Source organism: Macaca thibetana, chromosome 9, assembly GCF_024542745.1.
Source record: "Macaca thibetana thibetana isolate TM-01 chromosome 9, ASM2454274v1, whole genome shotgun sequence".
Lineage (NCBI taxonomy): Eukaryota > Metazoa > Chordata > Mammalia > Primates > Cercopithecidae > Macaca > Macaca thibetana.
The window spans coordinates 88598339-88623391 of NC_065586.1; the positions used below are offsets into that span (position 1 = coordinate 88598339).

The 25053-nt window shown below is 44.7% G+C and overlaps 1 long non-coding RNA gene across 1 annotated transcript; it reads left to right on the plus strand.

Moving 5' to 3' along the window:
• Nucleotides 1-1366: 1366 nt before the first annotated feature.
• LOC126962060 (uncharacterized) lies at nt 1367-23296 on the plus strand. The gene is made up of 3 exons (XR_007728578.1): nt 1367-1452; nt 18666-18732; nt 22908-23296. It is a non-coding gene; the product is annotated as an uncharacterized LOC126962060 (long non-coding RNA).
• The last annotated feature ends 1757 nt before the right edge of the window (nt 23297-25053 follow it).

Consider the following 25053-nt stretch of genomic DNA (forward strand, 5'->3'; position numbering starts at 1 on the left):
TCATCCTTACAAAGCAGGTATTGTTATCCTCATCATATACATGAGGAACATGAGGCTCAGTGATGTTAAACATGAGGCTCAATGAGCTCAGGAGTTCGAGACCACCCTGGCCAACATGATGAAACCCTGTATCTACCAAAAATATAAAAATTAGCCAGGTGTGGTGGCGCATGCCTATAGTCCCAGCTACTCGGGAGGCTGAGGTGGGAGGATTGCTTGAGCCTGGAAGCTGGAGGTTGCAGTGAGCTGAGATTGCACCGCTGCACTCCAGCCTGGGTGACAGAGTGAGACCCCATCTTTTTTTTTTTTGTTTTGTTTTTTGAGACAGAGTCTTGCTCTGTCACCCAGGCTGGAGTGCAGTGGCATGATCTCAGCTTACTACAACCTACAACCTCCACCTCTCAGGTTCAAGCAATTCTTCTGCTTCAGCCTCTTGAGTAGCTGGGATTACAGGTGCCTACCACCATACCCAGCTAATTTTCATCTTTTTTCAGTAGAGACGAGGTTTCATCATGTTGGCAGATTGGTCTCGAACTCCTGACCTCAAGTGATCCACCCACCTCAGCCTCCCAAAGTGCTGGGATCACAGGTTTGAGCCACCGTTCCTGGTCAACCCCATCTTAAAAAAAATCAAAACAAAACAGTAAATGGTAGAGCTCCAATTGAAGCCAGGTCTTCTCATTCCAAACTGTTAGCCTATGTGTAGTATTGCCTTTGTTTTCCTGCCTTTACAAAGGTAGTTGGGAGACATAGCCTCTGATATGACATCAGAACACCTTGAAACAATTAATTAAAAAGTGCAGATCAACCTGGTGGATGTGCATGGAGGTGCCCCAGAGTGGGGGAGGAAGGCAGAGGACGAGGTATGTGGGAGAAAGGGCTAGGAAGCAGAGTGAAGTGATTAATATTGGGTAGGTTGAACCAGTCTTCATGGGAGGCATTTTCAGCCAGGTTTCAGCTGATACATGCTTGATGACAGCAGAGAAAAATAACAGGGCAAGTCTGAGAATCAGGGATAATTTTTGAATGGCATGACTTTGTACATGGTAAGTCAGTTGTAAAAAAACAAACAAAGCAACAGCAACAACAGCAAAACTCCATCTCCTCTGAAATGTAGGAATTGCCCTGTTGAAGAGATGGGCTGTATCCAGGTCCTCAGGGTTTTGTTTGCGTGAACATTCAAGACCCAGAAAATCCTGGATTTTATCATGGTTTTCTGTTGTTAATTAATTGGGGTGAGTATGGGGTCATTTAATTTTTCTGGACCTTAATATCCTTATCTCTAAAATGAATGTGTATCCTCCAAAGTTCCATCTAGCAATAATATTTCTTCTCCTTTCTTTCAGGGCAGAGGACAATACCAGCCTCTGGCACACAGACGATGGTTGAGAAATGCTTGTTGGCTGGGTGTGGTGGTGCAAGCCTGTAATCACAGCACTTTGGGAAGTCAAGGTGGGCAAATTGCTTGAGTCCAGGAGTTCGAGACCAGCCTGGGCAACAGGGCAAACCTCATCTCTACAAAAATAAACAAAAAATTAGCCGGACATGTTGGTGCGCAACTGGGGTCCCAGCTGCTCAGGAGGCTGAGGTGGGAGGATCGCTTGAGCCCAGGAGGTTGAGATTGCAGTGAGCTGTGATTGTGCCACTGCACTCCAGCCTGGGAGACAGAGTGAGACCATGCCTCAAAAAAAAAAAAAAAAAAAAAAAAAAAAAAAAAAAAAGTTGACTTGAACTAATTAAAGGCAGTGGTATTAATTGAAAAACAAATTCTCCTCATGTGGGCATGTCCTGCTTGCTATCTTGTTGCCTGTGCTCCATAGGTCATGTGGCCTTGCCCCTGAGTTATCCAGCTTGTCATCTCCTTGTTGAGGAAACCTCTCCCCGCCTTTCCACACAAAAATCACTTTGCTTCCCTCATTCTAAACTCTCCCTGGTATAGGCTCAATCTCTCTATGAATCCCTTGCATTCTTAATTCTTCCTCTGCCTTCTAGCTTTCCTGTTCTTAGGTATGGCTGAACTGGCGGTGTGCTTACTTTTCATTTTTCGTTTGATGAATGGATAGTGTCTCACTTGCTCTCTTCCTGGAGACTGAACACATGCCTGCATGAAGAGTGTGGAGGAAGCCATATGATTGAAGGGGCAATGTCTAGTAATGTCATGCCTTAATTGTAGGCTCAAATTTTAATGATGAATTAACTTCTTGAAAGTTGATCTTTAGGCCAGGTGCAGCGGCTCACACCCATAATCCCAGCACTTTGGGAGGGTGAGGCAGGAGGATCTCTTGAGCCCAGGAATCTGGGACCAGCCTTGTGACATGGCACAATGGCATCTCTACTAAAAATACAAAAAAAAAAAAAAAAAAATCAGCTGGGCATAGTGGCGCACACCTGTAGTCCCAGCTACTTGGGAGGCTGAGGTGGGGAGATTGCGTGAACCTGGGAGGTTGAGGCTGCAGTGAGCTGTGATGTTGCCACTGCACTCCAGTCTGAGTGACAGAGCAAGACCCTGTCTCAAAAAAAAAAGAAAAGAAAGTTGATCTTTAAAATGAAGTGTGTACAGTGAGAGGAATATTTCAAGGAGGAATGGTTCTTTCATATATTTGGTTTAAGCAGATTTATTTAGTATTATATATAAATCAACCATGTATTTGATGGACTTCTTCACTTTTCACTTGCATGGCTTAGCACCATACCTGCAAAGCCCAATCTTTCTTTCTTTTTCTTACCATAGGCATGAATACCATTTTATTATTATTATTTTTGAGATGGAGCCTCGTTCTGTCACCCAGGCTGGAGTGCAGTGGCATGATCTTGGCTCACTGCAACCTCCGCCTTGCGGGTTCAAGCGATTCTCCTACCTCAGACTCCCAAGTAGCTGGGATTACAGGAGCCCACCACCATGTCCTGCTATATATATATATATATATATATTTTTTTTTTTTTTTTTTTTAAGTAGAAATGGGGTTTCACCATGTTGGCCAGGCTAGTCTCGAACTTCTGACCTCAAGTGATCCATCTGTGTCAGCCTCCCAAAATGCTGGGATTACAGATGAGCCACTGTGCCCAGTCCCTCTCCTCTCCTCTCCTCTCCACTCCCCTCCCCTCCCCTCCTCGCCCCTTCTCTCGTCTCCTCTCTTCTCCTTTTCACTCTCTCTGTCTCTCTTTTTAAAGAGCTTGAGTCTCTCTGCTCAAAATTTCAAACTCAGAAAGTTTACTCACCTGGATTACTTTCATCTGGGCTTCTGAGCCTGCGTCAGAGCCTTGGAACCCAGCTGATCTATCTGTTTGTGGCAGTAGAGCGGCAGATGCCCTGGTTGGCCTCTGGTCTCCAGTCTCTCCTTGTTCCTCACTAACAGGCCTCCAGCTGGGCTTAGGGCCAGAGCCCCTTGAAGCTGAAGTGTCTACAACCCAGGTCTGGCCAAAAAGATATCCGTAGAAGCTTCCTCCGGGAGCTTTCAGGAGAGCCCCATTGTTTCCCTGATAAAAAGGGACAAGTCCAATCAGTACATGTGTTTTGCCCTTGACTCCTCCCCTTCTTTCTGTGTGGAGTATGAGCACCATGCTGGAGGAGCAGCCCAGCTTTCCATTGTGAGGAAGAAAGTCAGGCACTAAGAGTAGCGGAGAAAAGTTAGAAGGAAGCTGGGACCTTGTTTTCTGTAAGCAACTGCTTCAGCCTTATCTTAAGACTTCTATAATGTGAAAAAAAAAAAAGAGAAAAAAACCCTATTTGGTTAAGTGCTGTGTTCAGTTACTTGCAGCTAAGTAAAATTTTAAATGATGCGGTCGCTCATACTTGTAATCCCAGCGCTTTGGGAAGCCGAGGCAGCCTAATGACTTGAGGTCAGGAGTTCAAGATCAGCCTGGCCAACATGGTGAAACATTGCCTCTACTATAAATACAAAAAAAATTAGCTGGGCATTGTGGCGGGTGCCTGTAATCCCAGCTACTTGGGAGGCTGAGGCAGGAGAATCGCTTGAATCCAGGAGGCAGAGGTTGCAGTGAGCCAAGATCGCACTACTGCACTCCAGCCTGGGTGACAGAGTGAAACTCCATCTCAAAAAAAAAAAAAAAAAAAGGAAAAAGAAAGAAACCCTATCTCTACTAAAAATACGAAATTAGCTGGGTGTGGTGGCACGTGCCTGTAGTCCCAGCTACTCAGAGGGCTGAGACAGGAGAATCGCTTGAACTCGGGAGGTGGAGGCTGCAGTGAGTCAACATTGCACCACTGCACTCCAGCCTGGACGAGACAGAGTGAGACTCCGTCTCAAAAAAAAAAAAAACAACTTTTTTTTTAACTGATGCAACTAGAAAATAGAGGAAAATGTGAAAATTATAGGCCTCAGGAAACACTTGACATATCTTGACAATATTGGCAGCCAAATGTAGCTGGTCGTTAATATATTTTGCCCGGTGTTGGTCTATCCAGAGTTTGTCAGTGATTATTTGGGTCCTCTCTTTCTTCCTTCCTTTCTTTCCTTCCTTCCTTTCCTTTTCTACAAATTTTGCTGAACAGCTTCTATATCTATGAAACAAAATAGCCGTATCTGCCTTCAAATAATTATACAAATCTATAATTATGGAACAATCTAAATACAATAAAAGAAAATACAGATGACAGTGAGGATATGTAATTGAGGCACCAGATCTGGTCAGGGAGGCTGAGGGGCTGAGGTCTGCTCTGAGACTAGAAGGATGAACAGGAGTTTATTAGGCAAAGGCGGTGGCCAGAGTGAAAAGCAGCAGCATGCATGAAGGCCCCAGGGCTGTAGAGAGCATGGTGCTTTTGAGGAACTGAAAGTAGTGCCCTGTGACTGAAATATTGAGAGTAAAAAAGAAAGTAGCACAAAATTAGGCTGGAGACATAAACAGGGGCCAGATGATGCTGGGCCCTGTAGTCAGTTTATATTAAGGATTTGGGTCTTTATCCTAGATGAATAGGAAGTCATGGAAGATTCTAAACCTGTAGGGTGACCTGACCAGATTTGAGTTTAACAAAACAAGTGCCATTCTAGTCATATGAACTAGAATGGACTAGAATGGAGATGTGAGGTGCAGGTGATGTGGGGAGCCCATTTAGGATACCAGACAGAGGATGTGGGCAAGGTGAGGGATGAGGGCAGCTTGGATTAAGGGGTGGCAGTGGAAGTGTAGAAAAGTTTTGGGATTTGAATACTATTTAAAATGTAAAACTTATAGGGCCTGGTGATGGAGTAGAAATAACTGTTGATGGGTGGAGAAGTTCCAAGAGGACTCCTCGATTCTGGCTTGCAAAACTGGATGTCCAGTAGGGGGTGGGGGTGGCATTTACTGAGAAAAGAAACCTGGAGGAGGCCTGAGTTGGGTGGGGGGCATCACGATGAGTTCCCACTGAACACACCAAGCGTGAGGAGCCTGGAGACAGCCATGGGGCTGTGGGAGTAGGTGGTGTGAGTAGGATCTGGTGCTTAGCCGAGAGGTCTGAGCTGGAAGCATCAGCATTTAGATGGAGTGGATGAAGTCATAAATCATGAGATTATTTAAGGAGAGAAGACAGTGAACAGAGAAGGGGGCTTAGGACCAAGCTGATACCAAGATGAATAACCTTGTTTCCACCCTCAAGGAGCTATGGCTGCGTAGAGGTGATGAGCTATGCACGTATGTAATTATAGTATCGTCAGAAAAGGACTTATACTCTACCAATACCATAAATGATGCATTCGGAGGAGGGAAACATTATACCAGCTGAAGGGATTAGCAACAGCTTCATGGAAACACATTTAAGACCATCTTTTTTTTTTTTTTTTTTGGCAGGGGGGCAGGGTCTCACTCTGTTGCCCAGGCTGCAGTGCAGTGGCATGATCATGGCTCACTGCAATCTGGAGCTCCTAGGCTCAAGCAATCTTCCTGCCTCAGCCTCCCAGGTAGCTAGGACTACAGGTGCGTGCCACAATTCTTTTAAAAAATTGTAGAGATAGGGTCTTGAACTCCGGACTCAGGTGATCCTCTTGCCTTGGCCTCCCAAAGTACTGGGATTATAGTCATGAGCCACTGCACCCAGCCTTAAGACCATCTTTGTTGTATAGCTAGAATAAAGTGAGGCGGATGAGGGTAGCGATAGGCTTCCAAGTGGAAAGAGTGACTTGACAAAGAGTTTGAGGCTGAAAAACCAAGACCCATGGCAAATTTCAGGGAGTTCAGCTTATCTGGAGATAGGGTATAAGTGGGGAATCATTTAAAAGGTGAGTTGGAGCCAGACTGAGGAGGGCTGCAAAAATACCTGGCTGAGGTGCTTGACCTGTAGGAGTGGGGACCTAACTAAGGTTTGTAGGACAAGTAGGGGGAGGGTGCCTTGACTAAAGCAGTGATTGAAGAAGACTCCTGGATTCCCATGTGGGAAAAAATATGTGTGTGTGTGTGTTTGTGTGTGTGTGTGTGTGTATTTAGGAAACCTCATAGAATACAACCCTGGTAGTCCTGTGGGCCCACAGGAAATGGACAGTGGTTTGTCTCTGTTTCCCTGGAGACACACGCATGGTGTCTTGTCTTTGCCTCTCTCAGCTCTCCCATACTCTTTGCAGATCAGCTTTCTCTGTAAGGGCCTTGGCTTCTACTTTCCCTTCACCTGCTTTGCAGGAGGTTTGGGTTGCCATGGCACCCACTCTGACCCCTATCCACTGGATCTTATATCAGACCCCACCATCATTTGCTGCAGTCTCTCTGCTGATCATAGCATAAAGACAGGCTGTACCTTTTGGTGACTCCAAATTGATATTCTAGTCACAATCAATACAATAATCTCCTGATCACATTTCCTGTTGGTGGGTAAGTCTAGCATTTGCATAGATTTGCTGGACACAACTTGACTCACATTGTTTCCACATTTGCTTAATAACAGGTTATTATCTGCTGTAAGAATGAGGACAGGAACTGTTGGTCTTGTCTCCCACTGCATCTATTGCCATATAACAAATTACCCCAAAACTTGGTGGCTTAACACAGTAGGCATTTATGATCTCACAGTTTCTGTGAGTTAAGGATTTGGAAGTAGCTTGTCTGGATGGCTGTGGTTTGGGTTGCTTATGAAGTTGCAGTCAGGATGTTGGTTGGGTTACAGTCATCTGAAAGCTTGAATGAAGCTGGAGGATCCACTTCCAAGATGGCGCACTCACATGGCTGTTGGCAGAAGGCTTCAGTTCCTTATGACATGGACCTTTCCATAGGGCTGCTTGAGTGTCCTCACGACATGGTAGTTGATTTTCCCCAGAACGATTGATCCAAGAGAGAGCAAGGAGGTGGACATACACTGCCTTTTATAACCTAGTCTCAGAAGTCATACATCATCACTATTGCTACATTCTATTTGTTAGAAGTGAGTCATTATGTCTGTCCCACACTCAAGGGAAAGAGGAATTAGGCTCCATCATTGAAGGGAAAATTGTAAAATAATTTGTAGATGTATTTTATATTTTTTATTTTTTTTGAGACAAAGCCTCACTGTTTTGCCCGGGCTGGAGTGCAGTGGTGCAAACACAGCTCAGTCAGCCTCAATCTCCTAGGCTCAAGGATTCCTCCCACCTCAGCTTCCCAAGTAGCTGGAACTATAGGTGTGTGCCACCATGCCCAGCTACTTTTTTATTTTTTGTAGAGACAGGGTCTTACTGTGTGGCCCAGTCTGGTCTAGAATTCCTGGGCTCAAGTGATCCTCCTGCCTCTGCTTCCCAAAGTGTTGGGATTACAGATGTGAGCCACCATGCCTGGCTGCAGATGTATTTTAAAACCACCACAGCCACCGTAACTTTAGCACCTATTATGGTGCCTGACATATAGCAGTTAATAATGGCTTGCAAAAGGAACAGTTGTTCTCTCTCCTAAACTTGATTCACTAGCACTGAAAGAGTGGCAGTCACTATAAGGCAGGCCGTCATACCAAGGAATGGCCATTTCAGGCTTCATTCAGCTTTAGTGTCTTCCCATGTGTTGTTCTATCAGGAAATGGTGGGCCATTTTGAGAAGTCGCTTGGCCAAGAACACAAATATAGGCTGCTGAGATCCCTTTAGATGTTGGCATAAAACTAGCCAAAGAGAGAGGAGGTCTCAGAGGTTTGTAAGAGTTGAGTTCTGCTAGCGAATTAGAATTTTTATTAAATATTTATAATAGGGGCTTCTAATAAAATTATTAATACTATTATTTTGAGGAACAAATCCTTTATATTTAATATATCTCTGAAGACTTGGGATTATTTGTGTCTATAAGATCGAACAGGGCAGGGTGCGGGCCTGTAATCCCAGCTCTTTGGGAGGCTGAGGCAGGCAGATCACTTGAGATCAGGAGTTCGAGACCAACCTGGCCAACATGGTGACACTCTGTACTAAAAATACAAAATTAGCAGGGTGTGGTGGTGTGCGCCTGTGATGCCAACTACTTGGGAGGCTGAAACAAGAGAATTGCTTGAACACGGGAGATGGAGGTTGCAGTGAGCCGAGATTGTGCCATTGCACTGCAGCCTGGACAACAGAGCAAGACTTAGTCTCAAAAAAAAAAAAAAAAAAAAAATCAAATAGATTCAGGTCAGAGCAGGTGCTGTGGAACATAACCATAGTGGAGCAGGAGCACAACGGGGTTCTTTATTACAGTTCTTTGCATCCCAAATATTCAAAGAGAAAAGAAGGTGGGTGTTAGGTGCTGCGGCCATGGACTTGACATTCAGTGGGGAGGAATGCAATGAGCTGCAGCACTGTTTTGTTGTTATTGTTGGAGATGAGGTCCTGCTATGTTGCCCAGGCTAGAATGCAGTGGCTATTCACAGGCATGATCATAGCACACCACAACCTCAGACTCCTAACCTCAAGTGATCCTCCTGCCTCAGCCTCTCAAGTAGCTGGAATTGCAGGTATGTGTCACTGTACCTGGCTACAGCACCTTTAGAATCCACCATAGCTTTCATGCTGGAGCTGTGCTCTTCCTGGTCAGCCCATAGCCAATGACAGAGAATGGTGAGTGCAGGCCTAGCTATTTCTGTCTAACGTGGGACTTCTCAAATGGCTCCCTGTGGAGCTGACTGAGATTCTGTCACATCTGTCTTGTGATCCTAGGCTCTCCCTGCCCAGTTCTGCTGCCTCCTCCTTTATCTTCCATGGGTGTCTCCCTCTCCCCAGTGAGCCTCTTGCTCTCTTGGCTTTATCTCAGCATTCCGGAGGACATGAATGACACGGGAGGAATGAGGCCATGTGGTCATGATAACCATTGGAAGACCTACTGGGCAAGCCTTTAAGATCTTCTAGCTCAGGCTTTGAGAACTAGTGTCTGCTGGATGGGGATCTTGGCTTTAGAAACTTATTTTGGAAGGAATTTCCAAATTGCTTACATGATATTGTAGGCCAAGGTGGAAGTTTGGGCATCATTGTAGATGAGGGTACTGGTGTCAAGGCTCCCCAGGAATGGAGAAGAACAGTGCAAGGGGCTCACCAGACAAGCTCCTCAGAGCAGTCAGAACTGTGTTTCCCCAGTGCTGGGACACAGGGAGGCAGTCTCACTGTGCACTATTGCCATTTGCAGGAGGTGATAGAGCTTGCCCAAGGAAGGGGCAGGAGATTGCGGTGGTTAAGTGCTTTGGAGGCAAATAGGCCTGGGTGTGAGCCTGGCAGTGCTACCTACTAGCTTGGTGATGTTGGACATGTGACCTAAGCTCTTCATCTCTCAGCTTCCTCGTTGGGAAGATGGAGATGATAATATAAGTCTACTTCTTAGATTTGCTGGGAGGATTTTTAAAACTCCTTCTAAAATGCTCAGCATTGTACGTAATTGAATCAGGTAAAGTTCTCAGCTGTAAGCAACAGAAACTGACTCAGGTTGACTGAAATAGAAAAAAGAATGGATCAAAAAGCCAGTGGGCAGCTCCCAGAATCCCCAAAGAGGCTAGAAAGGCAGCTCAGAGAACAGATAGAAATAAGTGCAGTAGCCAGGGCCATAGTCAAAATCCTGCCATAAATCCAGCCTGGTGAGGATGCTGCTGCTGCCATCATTGATCGCTGGATGCCTTTGCTGTTTCCCGTCATAGAACCCAGACCCTGCCCTTGGCCTTGTTGCCACTGTTGCCTGGAAACGGGTGTGGCTGTCACCACTACCACTGCTAGCCCAGCCACCAGAACGGCTTCTCTGTGGTTCTCAGCCTCTTTTCTGCTTCCCCTCTCCTTCCCTTTCCACCTCTACTTTCTCCTTCCCCCTCTTCTTCCTCTGCCTCCTCACCTTCCCCCCTGTCTATTTCTTTCTCTATCCTTCTTCACATTTTCTCCGTCCACTGGCTAGTTATCCTCATCAATTAGCTGTACTAATTTTTTCCCATTAAAGGAAGAAATAGGCCGGGCGTGGTGGCGCACGCCTGTAATCCCAGCTATTCGGGAGGCTGAGGCAGGAGAATTGCTTGAACCTGGGAGGCGCAGGTTGCAGTGAGCCGAGATCGCGCCATTGCACTCCAGCCTGGGCAACAAGAGCGAAACTCCGTCTCAAAAACAAAACAAAACAAACAAACAAAACAACAAAAAAGGAAAAAATACATGACCCAATGCTCCTTCTTCAACTTCCTTCCTATCTTCTTTCCTTCTTTAAATGTCTGGAAAGTTTATTTTTATTCCTCACTTCAATCTGTCCTCCACCTCTTTAATTCACTGTAACTGCCCTTCCCAAGGTCACCAGTGACCTCTCCATTGCTTTGCCAAGGCTGACTTTTCTATCCTCCTCGACCTCTTGGGAACACTTGATCTTGTTGACCATGACCTCCCTTTGAGACTCTTTCCTGTTCTCGGCTTGGTGATGCCATGCTTTTCTGGCTTCCTCCTTTCTCGGACCTGATTATCTTGATATTCTTTGTGGGCTTTTCCTTATAACAAAATACTACAAACTGTGTGTCTTCAGCAACAAAACTGTATTGTTTCATAGTCCTGGAGCTTGCAATTTGGAGATTAACATGTTGGCAGGACTTGTTCCTTGGCTTGTAAAGCATCACCCTGATCGGTGCCTTCATCTTCTCGTGGTGTTCTCCCTGTTACATGCCTCGGGTTCAAATGTTTCCTTTTTATAAGGACGCCAGTCATATCGTATTAGCTCCCCTCCTCTACCATAACTTCATTTCTGTTGCTTATAACAGAATACTTGAAACTGGGTAATGTATTTACTTATTTATTTATTTTGAGAAGGAGTCTTGCTGTGTTGTCCAGGCTGGAGTGCAGTAACACAATCTTGGCTCACTGCAACCTCTGCCTCCCAGGTTCAAGCAATTCTCTTGCCTCAGCCTCCTGAGTAGCTGAGATTACAGGCACACACCACTACACCTGGGTAATTTTTGTATTTTTAGTAGAGATGGGGTTTTGCCATGTTGGTCAGGCTGGTGACGAACTCCCAACCTCAGGTGATCCACCTGCCTTGGCCTCCCAAAGTGCTGGGATTATAGGCATGAGCCACCATGCCTGGCTGAAACTGGGTAATTTATAAAGAAAAGGAATTTATTTCCTACAGTTCTGGAGGCTGAGAAATGCAAGGTCAAGGGGCCACATCTGATGAGAACCTTCTTGCTGGTGGGGACTCTGTGGAGTCCTGAGGCAGCGCACGGCGTCACATGGTGAGGGCGTGGATGTGCTAGCTCAGGGCTCTTCCTCTTGTTATAAAACCACCAGTCCCATTCCCATGATAACCCAGGAATCCATCACCCCATGAATCCATGAATGAATTCATCCCTTCAGGAGGGCAGAGCCCTCATGACCCAATCCCAATCGTCTTTTAAAGTCCCCGTCTTTCAATACTGCCACAGTGGGGATTAAGTTTCAATGTGAGTTTTGGAAGGGACTGACATTTAAAGCATAGCACTCATCTTAGCTAATCACGGCTACGTTGGCTCTATTTCCAAGTAAGCTCCCATTCTAAGGTGCTGGGGGTTAGCACTTCAGCACATAACATTTAGGGGAACACAGTTCAATCTATAGCACTCTTTAAACATTGCTTTCCTTTGGCCATGTTCTTAGGCTCCTCCCCTGAGAAACTTTATCCAAACTCATGGCTTTAATGACCATACCACCTTAGAATGATGCTACCCCAGAGTGTTTCTCAAACCCAGTTCTCTCCCTCAGTTCTGGAGGAACAGATCTGATTACCCAGCAGTTATATTTGGATATTTACAGGTCCCTTTTTTTATTCATTTTATGAGTCAGGATCTCACTCTGTTGCCCAGGCTGGAGTACAGTGGTAAGATAATGGTTCACAGCAGCCTCAAATTCCTGAGCTCAAGCCATCCTCCTGCCTCAGCCTCCTAAGTAGCTAGGACTACGGGCATGTGCCACCATGCCCAGTTAATTTTCTTATTTTTGTAGAGATGGGTGTCTCTCTATGTGGTCCAGCTAGTCTTGATCTCCTGGGCTCAAGCAATCATCCCACCTCAGCCTTCCAAAGTGCTGGGATTGTAGGAATGAGGCACTGACCAAGTCCTTTGTGTAATGTTTCAGATTGAATTTATCTTTTCCTTAAAGCTGCTGCTGCTCCTGAGTTTCTGATCTCAGAGACTGGCCCCATCATCTACCTTGCTCTACCATGGTGGGAGACCACCCTGGAGGCTTGCTTCAGTTTATCACTCCCACCCCTTCCAGTCACCATGTCCTTCAATAGCATCACATGTTTCTTTTTTTTCCTCTCTCTCTTTTTTTTTTTTTTTTTTTTTTTTTTTTGAGACGGAATGCTCTCGCTCTGTCAACCAGGCTGCAGTGCAATGGCGTGATCTCGGCTTCCTGCAACCTCTGCGATTCTCCCACATCAGCCTCTGAGTAGCTGGGATTACAGGCAACCCGCCATCATGCCTGGTTAATTTTTGTATTTTTGTAGAGATGGGGTTTTGCCATGTTGGCCAGGCTGGTCTTGAACTTCTGACCTCAGGTGATCTGCCTGCCTCAGCCTCCCAAAGTGCTGGGATGACAGGTGTCAGCCACTATGCCCAGCCTATTTTTATTTTTTGAACTGAACATTCCTTCATACTTGTTTTATATGGTCAGTATACTACATTGGTAGCAATGATTCATTTTGTTAGTCATGAAACAAACAACAACAACAAAAAAACAATTCTTACATTTTACTTTGTTTCTCAGAAGTGAAAGATGTTTTAAGAATGTGTTTTCATGAGATTTGCCAAATATTTTTCATTGCACAATAGCTTTTTTTTCTTTTTTTCCTCTTCCTTTTGGAGAATTGTTGGGTTGATGAAGCTTTTAAGATAGGTAAGAACAGATGTGCTGACACAGTTTGGGAAAGCAAAAACAATTTAACTTGAAGAAAAGCCCCTAGAGAAATGACACTCTCCCAAGGATGTTCGAAACCCAGTTATAGGAAGTACTGTCTTCAGCCGACAATGTGATTTGGGTTAACAGCCAGCAGAGCTGGGGGAAACGCTGACAGTCCTCCAAATACCACAATGCAGTGTTAGAATCAGACTCGCTATGTTGAAATTTAAGAGGATTTACATTTTAATTACTTGCTCAAAATTTGCCCTCACAATTGGTCCTTTAGGCGAATGTTAATCCCATTTACTTCTCTCTAATTTTAATGCTCCAAACCCCACCAATTTAGAGAAGGAAGAAGTGTTCTTTCAAGTTTTTTAAGTGGTTTATTATATGATGTGAGACTTTTTTTTTCCTTAAAATGATATAAATGTTCAGTCCAAACATGGAGGTACCACATAGGAGAAATGGAATTGAGGAATACCAGCTGAGAAAGCTCTTATTCACCCTCTCGTTCAATCCCAGCCTCACAAATTAGAAAACAAACCCAGAGAGGCCGAGAGACTTACTTAAAGTCACATGGTTATTCATAGATCTAGAAGTCACACTTTCTGGTGCCTGAACCAAAAGTCCACTGTAGTAAAAATTATAGTCAACATTTACGGAGCACTTGCTAAGCACTAGGCTCTGGGCTAAATGCTTTTCAAAACTTTCAACAGTTCACAAAATCAATGAAATAGAAAGTATTTCAAATGTAAAAGAAAAACATAGTCAGTCCTCTCTAACAATTTTTCTGTGGATGTTTCATTTGCTTTCTTAAACAGAAGCTGCTGACGTACATGCCTTTCCTCCCTTCCAGATTCCAAGTCTGCAAAGGGCTCCTAGGTGTACTCCACTGAGCTGTGTTTTGAAAGCTAAATAAGCATTAACTTATTCACAACAAAAGCCTGATCTATTTCTATTAAGGCTGCAGAGAGGTTTGGAAAGCACAGATTTCTCCCCGTTTTTCCTCCCTTAGTTTGTTCACCAATTACTTCTTCCCTCTCTTCCTTCTTTCTCCCTTCCCTCCCTCTCTCCCCAGCTTCTCCCACTTTCTTTCCTCTCTCTGTCTCCCTCCCTTTCTTTCTTCCATTCTAGAAAGTGAGGTATTTTCCAGCACCTGTAATCTGTACACTTTGGGAGGCCGAGGTGAGAGGATTGCTTGAGGCCAGGAGTTTGAGATCAGTCAGGGCAACATAGCAAGACCCTACAGCAAATTTTTTGTATAAAAAATTTAAAAATTAGGCAGGCTTGGTGGCACATGCCAATAGTCCCAGCTACTTGGGAGGCTGAGGCAGGAGGATCACCCAGAATTTCGAGGCTGTGGTGAACTATGATTGCCCATGGCACTCCAACCTGGATGACAGAGTGAGACCCCATCTCTATAAAAAATAAAAAATGAAAAATAAAGATAATCCCAGCACTTTGGGAGGCTGGGGGTGGCCAGATCACCTGAGGTCAGGAGTTCGAGACCAGCCTGGCCAACATGGTGAAACCCCATCTCTACTAATAGTACAAAAATTAGCTGGGTGTGGTGGCACACGCCTGTAATCCCAGCTGCTCGGGAGGCTGAGGCAGGAGAATCGCTTGAACCTGGGAGGCAGAGGTTGCAGTTAGCCCAGATTGTGCCACTGCATTCCAGCCTGGATGACAGAGTGAGACTCCATCTCAAAAGAAAAAAAAAATGGAAGTGAGGTATTAAGGACTCTTCTCTGTTGTGATTCAAAACTCCTTTTGATTTGTCTTAAACACGTAGAACGTTGGAAGTGCCGGGGCCTTAAGCATCATCCAAAGGGGAGTGGAGGCTAGAGAGGTAAAGGATTTTGCCTGAGGTCAACTAAATGAAATCCTACCAAGATCAGACAGTGACTATAAAGCAAAACTCCAATCAACACCAAGAGGAAAGCTACCAGAATAGCAAAGGCAAAGTCTAATTGGTTCTGGAGGTGTTATCCTTTTTAAATGACTTAATTCAATCTCAAACCAGCAAGCTCTTCACCTTCACTTGAAGGAGTGTAGGATCTTTTATCAGGAGCTTAAGAATGAAAAGCAAACTTCTAATCACTTTTTGAAACCCAGCTCTTCAAAATCCCCAGAGTTGAGGGCCAGGTAATGAGTGGGGCTTACACAGAGTAGGTTCTCAGAGATATAAGGGTTGGGACTTGGAAATACACATGACAGGCGGAGACAGAAATTTTATTAACCTGTACCTTAAAGTCCTTTAAAAAGACATTTGATTGTGGAATGAAACCAACACATTGAGAAGACTCAAAGTGGGGAGAACTTGAAATTAGTTTTGCACTTTCGAATCCCAGGTTTCCAGGCCCTCCATCCTCAGTGCTTGGCTGGTGAGATTCTGAACGCTGGGCTGTTTATTTTCCCATCCCAATAACTTCAGCAAAGGAATCTCTGAAGTCCTGTGTGGAAGCTCAATGCATGGGCCAGGCAGGAGGATCGCTTGAGGCCAGAAGTTTGAGACCAGCCTGGGCAACATAATGACACCCCCATCGCTAGACAAATCATCATAATAATAATAATAAAATATAATAATATTATTATAATAAAGAACCAGCGAGAGAGTGAGCCTGGGAGGTAAGTAGCATGCCACAGATCACTTAGCAATCTAGAAACAGATTCTGAATTCTAGGTCCCACTCAGAGAAGGAGAAGGAGAAAGTGTGGCAGCCCTGACTTTTGTTCTTCAGAGGCAGCTTTGTATGGTGGAGATTGCCTGGAGCCAGGAGATAAGGCCATGTACTTTCTGGGCCTCAATTACTTCCCTTGTAAAATGAGAAAGAATTGGTCCACATCACTGCCAACTTCCTATCTATATGTAAGAACCATGTGACTTTAGAATCATATTCAAATGGTAAAATGACATGTGATCTAATTGATTGATTGTTTTTTATTGTCCTAATTTCCCCCCCCCCATCCTGGTTTGTGGTTTGGCCGAAATGACTGAATTTAGGGAAATATCTTTGATGTCTCAAATTACCTGGAGGAATTTCTTCTCACAATTTTTCTCAAAGGCCTTTAGGACTGCTGCATTTTTTTGAGATCCTTGCCTAGAAAACAATCTAGGAGCAGAACACGATGAGAGGTCAACAGCATTTTTTTTTTTAAGATGGAGTCTTGTTCTGTTGCCCAGGCTGGAGTGCAGTGGCACGATCTTGGCTCACTGCAACTTCCACCTCCCGGGTTCAAGCAATTCTCCTGCCTCACCCTCCTGAGTAGCTGAGGCCTTCCACCATACCCAGCTAATTTTTGTATTTTTAGTAGAGGTGGGGTTTCTCTTTGTTGGCCAGGCTAGTCTTGAACTCCTGATCTCAAATGATTCACCCATCTTGGCCTCTCAAAGTACTGGGATTACAAGGCGTGAACCACCATGCCCAGCCTTTTTTTTTTTTGAGACAGAGTCTTGCTTTTGTCGCCCAGGCTGGAGTACAGTGGTGGGATCTCAGCTCTCTGCAACCTCTGCCTCCCAGGTTCAAGCGATTCTCCTGCCTCAGCCTCCTGAGTAGCTGGGATTACAGGCGTGTCCCACCATACCTGGCTAATTTTTGTATTTTTAGTAGAGACAGGGTTTCACCATGTTGGCCAGGCTGGTCTCGAACTCCTGACCTCAAATGATCCACCCACCTTGGCCTCCCACAGTGCTGGGATTATAGGTGTGAGCCACCGCACCCCGCCTGTTCAGCAGTATTAGTGAAATGTTTCCCCACCATGTTCAGTCTAAAGCCACACTTCTTCACGCCTACCAAGCGCTGCACTTTCTGGATCCTCCTTCCTTTCCAGCCTCCTATCATATCCTCTCTCCTCATTTAATTTATTTTGGACACACAGGCTTTCCTTTAGTTCCTCAAAGGCACAAAATTCTTTCCTAACTCAGGACTTGCGAGTTAGGAAGTCCTGAGTTAGGACTTTTTGGTGGCTTCCCTCATTTTTGGTTGCTTGGATGATTCAGGCCTGAATACCACATCATCAGTTGGGCCTCCACTGGTATTAATATTTGGACCTCCACTGACCACCTCATCTAAACTGAAATTGGACCACCCTATCCTTTCTCTTCAGAGCCCTTAACATTATTTGTGTGTTTAATATCTGCTTCTCTAACTAGACTGGAAAGTCCATGAAGTCAGAGGCTATCTCTTTTTTGTTCACCACTGCATTTCCTAGCATGTAGTAAGCCCTCAATAAATATTTGCCGGCCTGGCGTGGTGGCTCACCCCCGTAATCCCAGCACTTTGGGAGGCCCAGGCGGACAGATCACTTGAGGTCAAGAGTTCGAGACCAGCCTGGCCAACATGATGAAACCCTAGTAAAAATACAAAAATTAGCCAGGCGTGATGGCGAATGCCTGTAATCCCAGCTACTTGGGAGGCGGATGCAGGAGCATAGCTTGAACCCAGGAGGCAGAGGCTGCAGTGAGCTGAGACTGCACCACTGTACTCCAGCCTGGGTGACAAAACGAGACGCGTTTCAAAAAAAAAAAAAGAAAAAAATTTACTAAATAAATGAATGAATGCATTCACAGAACATTCCCAGCACAATCTGCTTTTATTGGTTGTTTCTATATGACACAATCTACATAAACACTTAGTGAAATTGCCACGTTGACCCTGTTTTGGTATTGTGGGAACAGCTATTGGCCCTTGGATAAGTTGGCAAGGATTCCAATGTGTGTTTATTCAAACTGAATGGGCCTGTTTAGGGGCTCAGTAAGAACCCCAGGAGCCAGTTAATGCAAACTCAGTTCTCTCAATCTGACTTCTTGTAAAATTTCAGAGACATTCTCTTGGCCAAGAAGATAACTGAGATTTCAAGTTAGAACTGTAGTATCCTAAAGAGAGAAAATCAAGTGACTCTCAAGTGACCGATTTTGCCTGAGTAAAATCGGAATTAAATCATATGTGGAATTACGACAGAGTCACTGGATGGCAATCAGTTTTGTTTTGTTTTTCTGGGACCACATGAAAAAGAGGTTATTTATTAAGAATGGAATAGTTCCTTTAAAATTCTGTAGCAATCATGTCTCTCTCTTTTTTTTTTTCCTTCCAGTCCATGGAAAGTGTTATCTCAGGCAGCTTTGTGCAGGAAGTTGGGTTTATCACTTCCTCACAGTTGCAGTTTGTCTAGGACTTAGCTACATGCTATCAGATTGCATCAAAATGTAGGCCTTTGTGTGTTTAACTCATCAAAGGAATGGGCCCTCAGGACTTGATATCACTTCACTGCATACGCAGCCATGTAGCAAAACAAAGCCTATCTAAACAGGACACAACTATTTCTGTTGTACGGCAGCTCCGCTAGCTCGCGCTTTCAGAAATGGTTGGGTTTTGGGTTTCAGGTGTCTGCACTGTTTCACTTCTTGTTTTTATATTTATATCTTTTTAGAATTGCAGCCATTTGCCTGGTTATGTGCAAGGAAGGAAAACCCAAAATATTACCTATGAGAGAGGAGGTAAGATTGCCCCAATCCAGTGTCAGTTGGAGGTAGCACTAACCCTTACCTCATCTTCTTGCTATTCACTTGAGAACTCAGTTGCTGCGGTCTCAGTAGTCTGGGCTTCAGGGCTGGCCATGTGGGGGTTTCAAACCTTGACTTCTCTGCGTCCTGGGGTAATTATTTCACCTCTGAGCTTCAGTGTTCCCATCTGAAAAATGAAGTTAATAATAGCACCTGCCCCATAGTTTCATGACATGGAATAAATGATATGGATTAAAGAATATATGAAGAGCGCTTGTAAGAAGTGCTCCCCATGGGAGGGATATCAGGATTTTAAAGCCTGAGGGGATACCACACCCCAGGCCCTGCGAGAGCAGCAAGACAAGCAGGCAAGGCAGCCAGTCCCAGGCTGGGCAGTTTCTCAGGCTGTACTTCCACCTTTGGGGCCTCATTACTATTTTCTTCTCCGTGGAGTTCCCTCTTCTCTGTGGTGGGCTTTCTGCCAGATGCTGCCTCTATTGGCGGCCACAGGAAGCCAATGCAACTGTGAAGTAATACTTCTGCCTCAGGCCTGGCTCCGCCCTGTTGACCAAGGGTTTTTAGATCTGCTCAGCCAACTCTTTTTAATGCCTTGCCTAAAAAGGACTTCTCACCCAGCCCTGCTGCACTAGGATATGGCTGGCTGCCCCGGAGGCTTCGGACAGAAAGTTTTCTGGAGAGCGAAAGGGTGGAGCGGACGTCTCCCTCTCAGCTCAATTCTTCAGGAGTTTGGGGTATCACTTTGTGGCAAGTCTCTCATATGATGCTCATTTACCAAAAGCAGGTGTCAAAGGAAGAGGGAGAGAGCTTGATGCTATACAATCTCTTTGAGCCACTGGAATAGAATGAGGCACTCTTTAAAAAATGATTTGCATCAGGAAGTATGCGAACTTTCACAGGCCTATGACCGGAAAGAAATTTAAGTTACACCTAAAAAACTGTATGCTTTAAGAAGGTAAATGGTTTTGCTTTTTTAAAATCTGAAACGATTTTGCATAGAAAATTGAAACCAGCCTAAGGGTTTGTTGCTGCTTTTTTTTTTTTTTTTTTTTTTTTGCCTCACTTGGCCAGAGAGACTTTATTGCTTCTTTATACATCAGTTATTCACTGATAGCTTGCTATCTTCATAGCTTCCTGCCATCCAGCCCCTGAGGCGGCAGGTGTCCTGTGAGCCACACTCTGCCTCAGCTGTTCAGAGAATCACTTTGGACACCAGTCACCTCCATTCAGTGCCGCTAGCTTAGGGTTGGTGCCACAGGTTCCCATCCATTGGATTTTGCCTCTATCTAGCCCCTGGCATGGGCTGTTAGGCTGTCTTTTCAGCTTTTGCCCTTAGTATAATAGCACATGATACTGTGAAATAGCCACAGCCACTCAGATCGGTTTCTTAGACTCCTCTTAATGGCCACAGGGTCAGTTTCACCTCACCCTCAAATCCTAAGCAGCACACAGATTCCCTGTGTGGCTCTGGTATCCTGGGCTTCCCCTTGACTAGGAATAGAGTTGGGACATTTGCCTACAGCCCTCTTAGGATAAGTGTGACTGCTAAGTGAAGACCAGCACTTTCTGTTAGACTGATGAGATTAAACTTCTTTTTTTCCAATTATAAAAGCAATTAATGTGTTTTCTTTACACACACACACCCCCATGCACAAAAATGCATAAAGTTTAAATTTTAAGACCTTCATATTAAGGCTCCTAATGATAATTTGTTTGTTGGATGCTGTTCTAAGATTTATTTCAGTACAATAAAAGCATTATAAAAAAGAAAAAGATAATGGGATGTATACATACTCTTCTGAAACTTACATGATTTCCTTCATAGTATATGTTGTATAGATTTAAATGTCAGTCTACACAGATTTACCTTCTTATTTTGAGCAGCTCTGGCTGTTCCACAGAATGATGTGCTATAATTTATTTACTCAATTCCTTATTGGTGGGCATTGGACTATTTCAGACTTTTTGTTTGTTTGTTTTGTTTAACAAACAGTACAGTACCACTGAACATCCTTGTGCAAACAGCTTTGTGCTTATGTGTATTTCTGTAGAATTGTTGGGTTAAAGGTACAGACCCTTGAAATTTTATTTTATTTTATTTTATTTTTTTTTTTTTTTGAGACGGAGTCTCGCTCTGTCGCCCAGGCTGGAGTGCAGTGGCGCGATCTCGGCTCACTGCAAGCTCCGCCTCCCGGGTTCACGCCATTCTCCTGCCTCAGCCTCCTGAGTAGCTGGGACTACAGGCGCCCACAACCGCGCCCGGCTAATTTTTTGTATTTTTAGTAGAGATGGGGTTTCACCGTGGTCTCGATCTCCTGACCTTGTGATCCGCCCGCCTCGGCCTCCCAAAGTGCTGGGATTACAGGCGTGAGCCACCGCGCCCAGCGAAATTTTAATATGCATTGCTAAATTGAGTACCAGTGTACCAGCTTGCAATCGACCCAAAAGTCTGAAAGGTCCTGTTTCCCCAAACATGTATCAGCTCTAGTATTAGCAAATTTTATAGAGCTGATAGGCAAAAAAAAAAAGTTTTCATTTGTGTTTCCTTTGTTATTCACAAAACCGAGCATCTTTTAAAGATGTGTTTTGGCTACCTGTATCTCTCCTCTGCGTTTTCTGTTTGTATTGTTTGTCCATTGAAAAGTTGGACAAATGAACCAAAGTTGGACAAAGCTGAATTGTCTTTTTAATGACCTGAGCATCAGTTAGGATGTTTTGGGCTATAAATACAGAATTCTTGCTAAAAGGTGGCTTATATTTATTGCTTATTATATTCCAAACACAGTGTCTGGATGGAGGTAGGGCATTCCAGGGCTGGGAAGTGGCTTATTGATCTTGCACACAGACTCTTTCTGCTATGTTTTACTCAGCTTGTCCTCTTGTGGTTCCAGACGGCTGCCACAGTTCCAGTCATCACATAACAACCATCTCCAAAACCCAAAAAGCCACTCCCCAACCCCCAAATCCTCAAGCTTCTCTTTTGATCATGGAGTAAAACTCTTCCTAGCAGCTTCCTTGCAGACATCAGCACCCCTCCTTCCCTCAGGTCTCATTGGCCAAGATTGGGTCACGTGTCCCTTTCCAAGCCAAGATGCCGATGCATCTGCTAATTTTTTTTTTTTTTTTTTAGACAAGGTCTGTTGCCCAAGCTGGAGTGCAGTTGCATGATCTTGAGTCACTGCAGCTTCCACCTCCTGGGTTCAAGTGATCCTCCCACCTCAGCCTCCCAAGTAGCTGGGACCACAGGGGCATGCCACCACGCTCAGCTAATTTTTCATGGAGATGGAGTCTTGCTGTGCTGCCCAGGCCGGTCTTGAACTCCTGGACTCAAGTGACCCACCTGCCATGGCCTCTCAAAGTGCTAGGATTACAGGTGTGAGGCACCGAGCCTGGGCCTGCATCTGATATTTTAAATAAAAATTTCCCCCTTTAGTTATCACGTCTCCTGAATTAGTTGAAGCAGGCACATGCAATTTGACTGTAATGCAACAATTTGAATTTAGGGGCAAATGCTGTATGCTATGCCTAAAATATAAGGATTGGGCCAGGCATGGTGGCTCACGCCTGTAATCCCAGCATTCTGGGAGGCTGAGGTGGGCAGATCACTTGAGGTCAGGAGTTTGAGGCCAGCCTGATCAACATAGTGAAACCCCGTCTCTAATAAAAATACCAAAATTAGCCAGCTGTGATGGCACGCGTCTGTAATCCCAGCTATTCAGGAGTTTGAGGGAGGAGAATTGCTTAAACCTGGGAGATGGAGGTTGTAGGAAGCCAAGATCGCGCCACTGTACTCCAGCCTAGGCGACAGAGTGAGATTCTGTCTCAAAAAAATAAAATATAATAAAATATAAGGATTGTTGGCTTTGAATGATGTATCTTTAAAGACTAAATGTATGAGTTGAACATGAGCAGCCCAGCTCCATAATATCTGGCCACTCTCAGTAAGTCATAATGTCACCACTCAGCTCCCAGAAGTAGGATAACTCCATGGCCTTCTCTTCCAGGCAGCCAAAGGTAGAAGGATTGCCTCTCATCTTTGTAGCCACTGTTAGCCCAGCCAGGGTCCACTGGTGGAATTTCTAGACTTCTCCAGATGAGATGAGGGAGATTGTTTTCTTAAGGGTTGTAACAATATCTACCTTCTTTGACAGATGCTGAGCTCTGACTGGAACCATGAGAAGCTGTAACCCTCTTCATCTCTTTTGGGCCAAGGATCTGCCCTCTTCTGACACTGGGCAGAGTAAGAATGGGAGGTGGCAGTTACAGTGTATTTTTGCTTTGTTTATGTCTGGTGAGTCAGCAAATCTCAGTCAGAGGAAATAGAAACCAATCTCAGTTATACCTTTGTAACTAGCAAAATGTCTTTTGATTGGACTAAGAGACCTCCTCGGGTTCACATTCTCTACTTTCAGAGTCTTGCTGGCATCTTCTGGGTACCAAGGCACTCAATTTTGGCTATGGACATGGAGGCTGCGTTCCAGAATCATTTCGGTGATTTTTATCCTTCTCCTTTGAGCTACATTTTTTTTTTTTTTTTTTTAAGACGGAGTTTTTCTCTGTCATCCAGGCTGGCATGCAGTGGCACGATCTTGGCTCACTGCAACCTCCGCCTCCCGGGTTCAAGCGATTCTCCTGCCTCAGCTTCCCAAGTAGCTGGGATTACAGGCGCCTGCCACCACGCCCAGCTAATTTTTTTATTTTTTGTAGAGACAGGGTTTCACCGTGTTGGCCAGGCTGGCCTCGAAATTCCTGACCTCAGGTGATCCACCCGCCTTGGCCTCCCAAAGTGCTGGGATTACAAGCGTGAACCACCGCGCCCGGCCCCTTGAGCCATTCTTATTTTCTCTATAACAACTCCAAAATGAAAGTTCAAGCAAATGGCATTCCCCCTCTGCTTCCCTCCTTCCCCTATTCCCTATCCCATGAGGAACACAGCAGTTACAGTGATACCTAAACTGGGTGTTTATTAGGCTGAGGAATGTATTTGCTTTCATTTTTAATAATAGAGAATCTCGGACAGCTATTATTCAGATGTATTCCTAATTGTTTTGTTTCCAGGTATTATTGTATATGGACTTAAAAATTTTCCTTTCCAATTTCTTGTTGCTAGTGTCTAGAAATAAAATTGATTTTTGTGTGTTGACTTTGCATCCTGCTGTTTGTTTTAGTAGCTTTTTTTGTGTGTAGATTCCTTAGACTTTTCTGCATACATAGTCATACTCTGAACAGAGACATTTTTACTTTTTCCTTTCCAATTTGGATGGAAAGATGCCTCCTGCAGGCAGCCAGCTTGATGAGTAGTCACATGGTTTCAGTCTGGAAGCTGCTCACCCCTTGACTGGACTGCTTCAAGCAGTGAAATCCCTGTGCAAGCAATGGTCTTTTCTTGCTCTTTGGCTCTGTGCATGCTTTTTGTGCTTTTTATTCCTCCTAGCTGAGTCTTTCCTTCCGAACTTGAGTTTGATTTGAAAACAGGTTCACTTAGAGAAAGTTTTTAGTGTCCACTTAACTTCTAAGGCATTTTCCTTCTGGCTAAATGACAAATCTGCCATTCCCAAGCCATTGACCACCTCACCTTTTCCGTTTCCTTCTTTGGTTCTCTATGCAGCTGTTGGAATGATTCCCTCCAGACTCACCAGCCAGTCTGTCCACTGGCTGTTCCCTGATTTGTGCCAAGAAACCGTTCACCAGCAAGTTATCTGGTGTCCTTGCCAAATGAAGGTCTGGGACTTGTTTTGCCCCCGCTGCCCAAAACTTTAAATTTCCTTTATCAAGTAGCTTCTCATGCTGGGAAAAACCACAGTTGGTCTCTACTGCTCCCTCCCTGTTTCAGCTTCTTCAAATTGCTTGATGGTACCTTTGGTGCTTTATCTTAACCACTTGTACACTTGCGTTGTTGAAATATTTTATCCTCTAAGTACCACTTATTCTTTGTAATTATTTTTCCTTCCTTCCTTCCTTCCTTCCTTCCTTCCTTCCTTCCTTCCTTCCTTCCTTCCTTCCTTCCTTCCTTCTTATTTTTTTTTGTGAGATGGAGTCTTATGCTGTGGCCCAGACTGGAGTGCAGTGGTACCATCTTGGCTCACTGCAACCTCTGCCGCCTGGGTTCAAGTGATTCTCCTGCCTCAGCCTCTTGAGTAGTTGGGATTAGAGGTGCTGGCCACCATGTCTGGCTAATTTTTGTATTTTTAGTAGAGATAGGGTTTCACCATGTTGGCCAGGCTGGTCTCAAACTCCTGACCTCAGGAATTTGATCCACCCACCTCGGCCTCCCAAAGTGCTGGGATTACAGGCGTG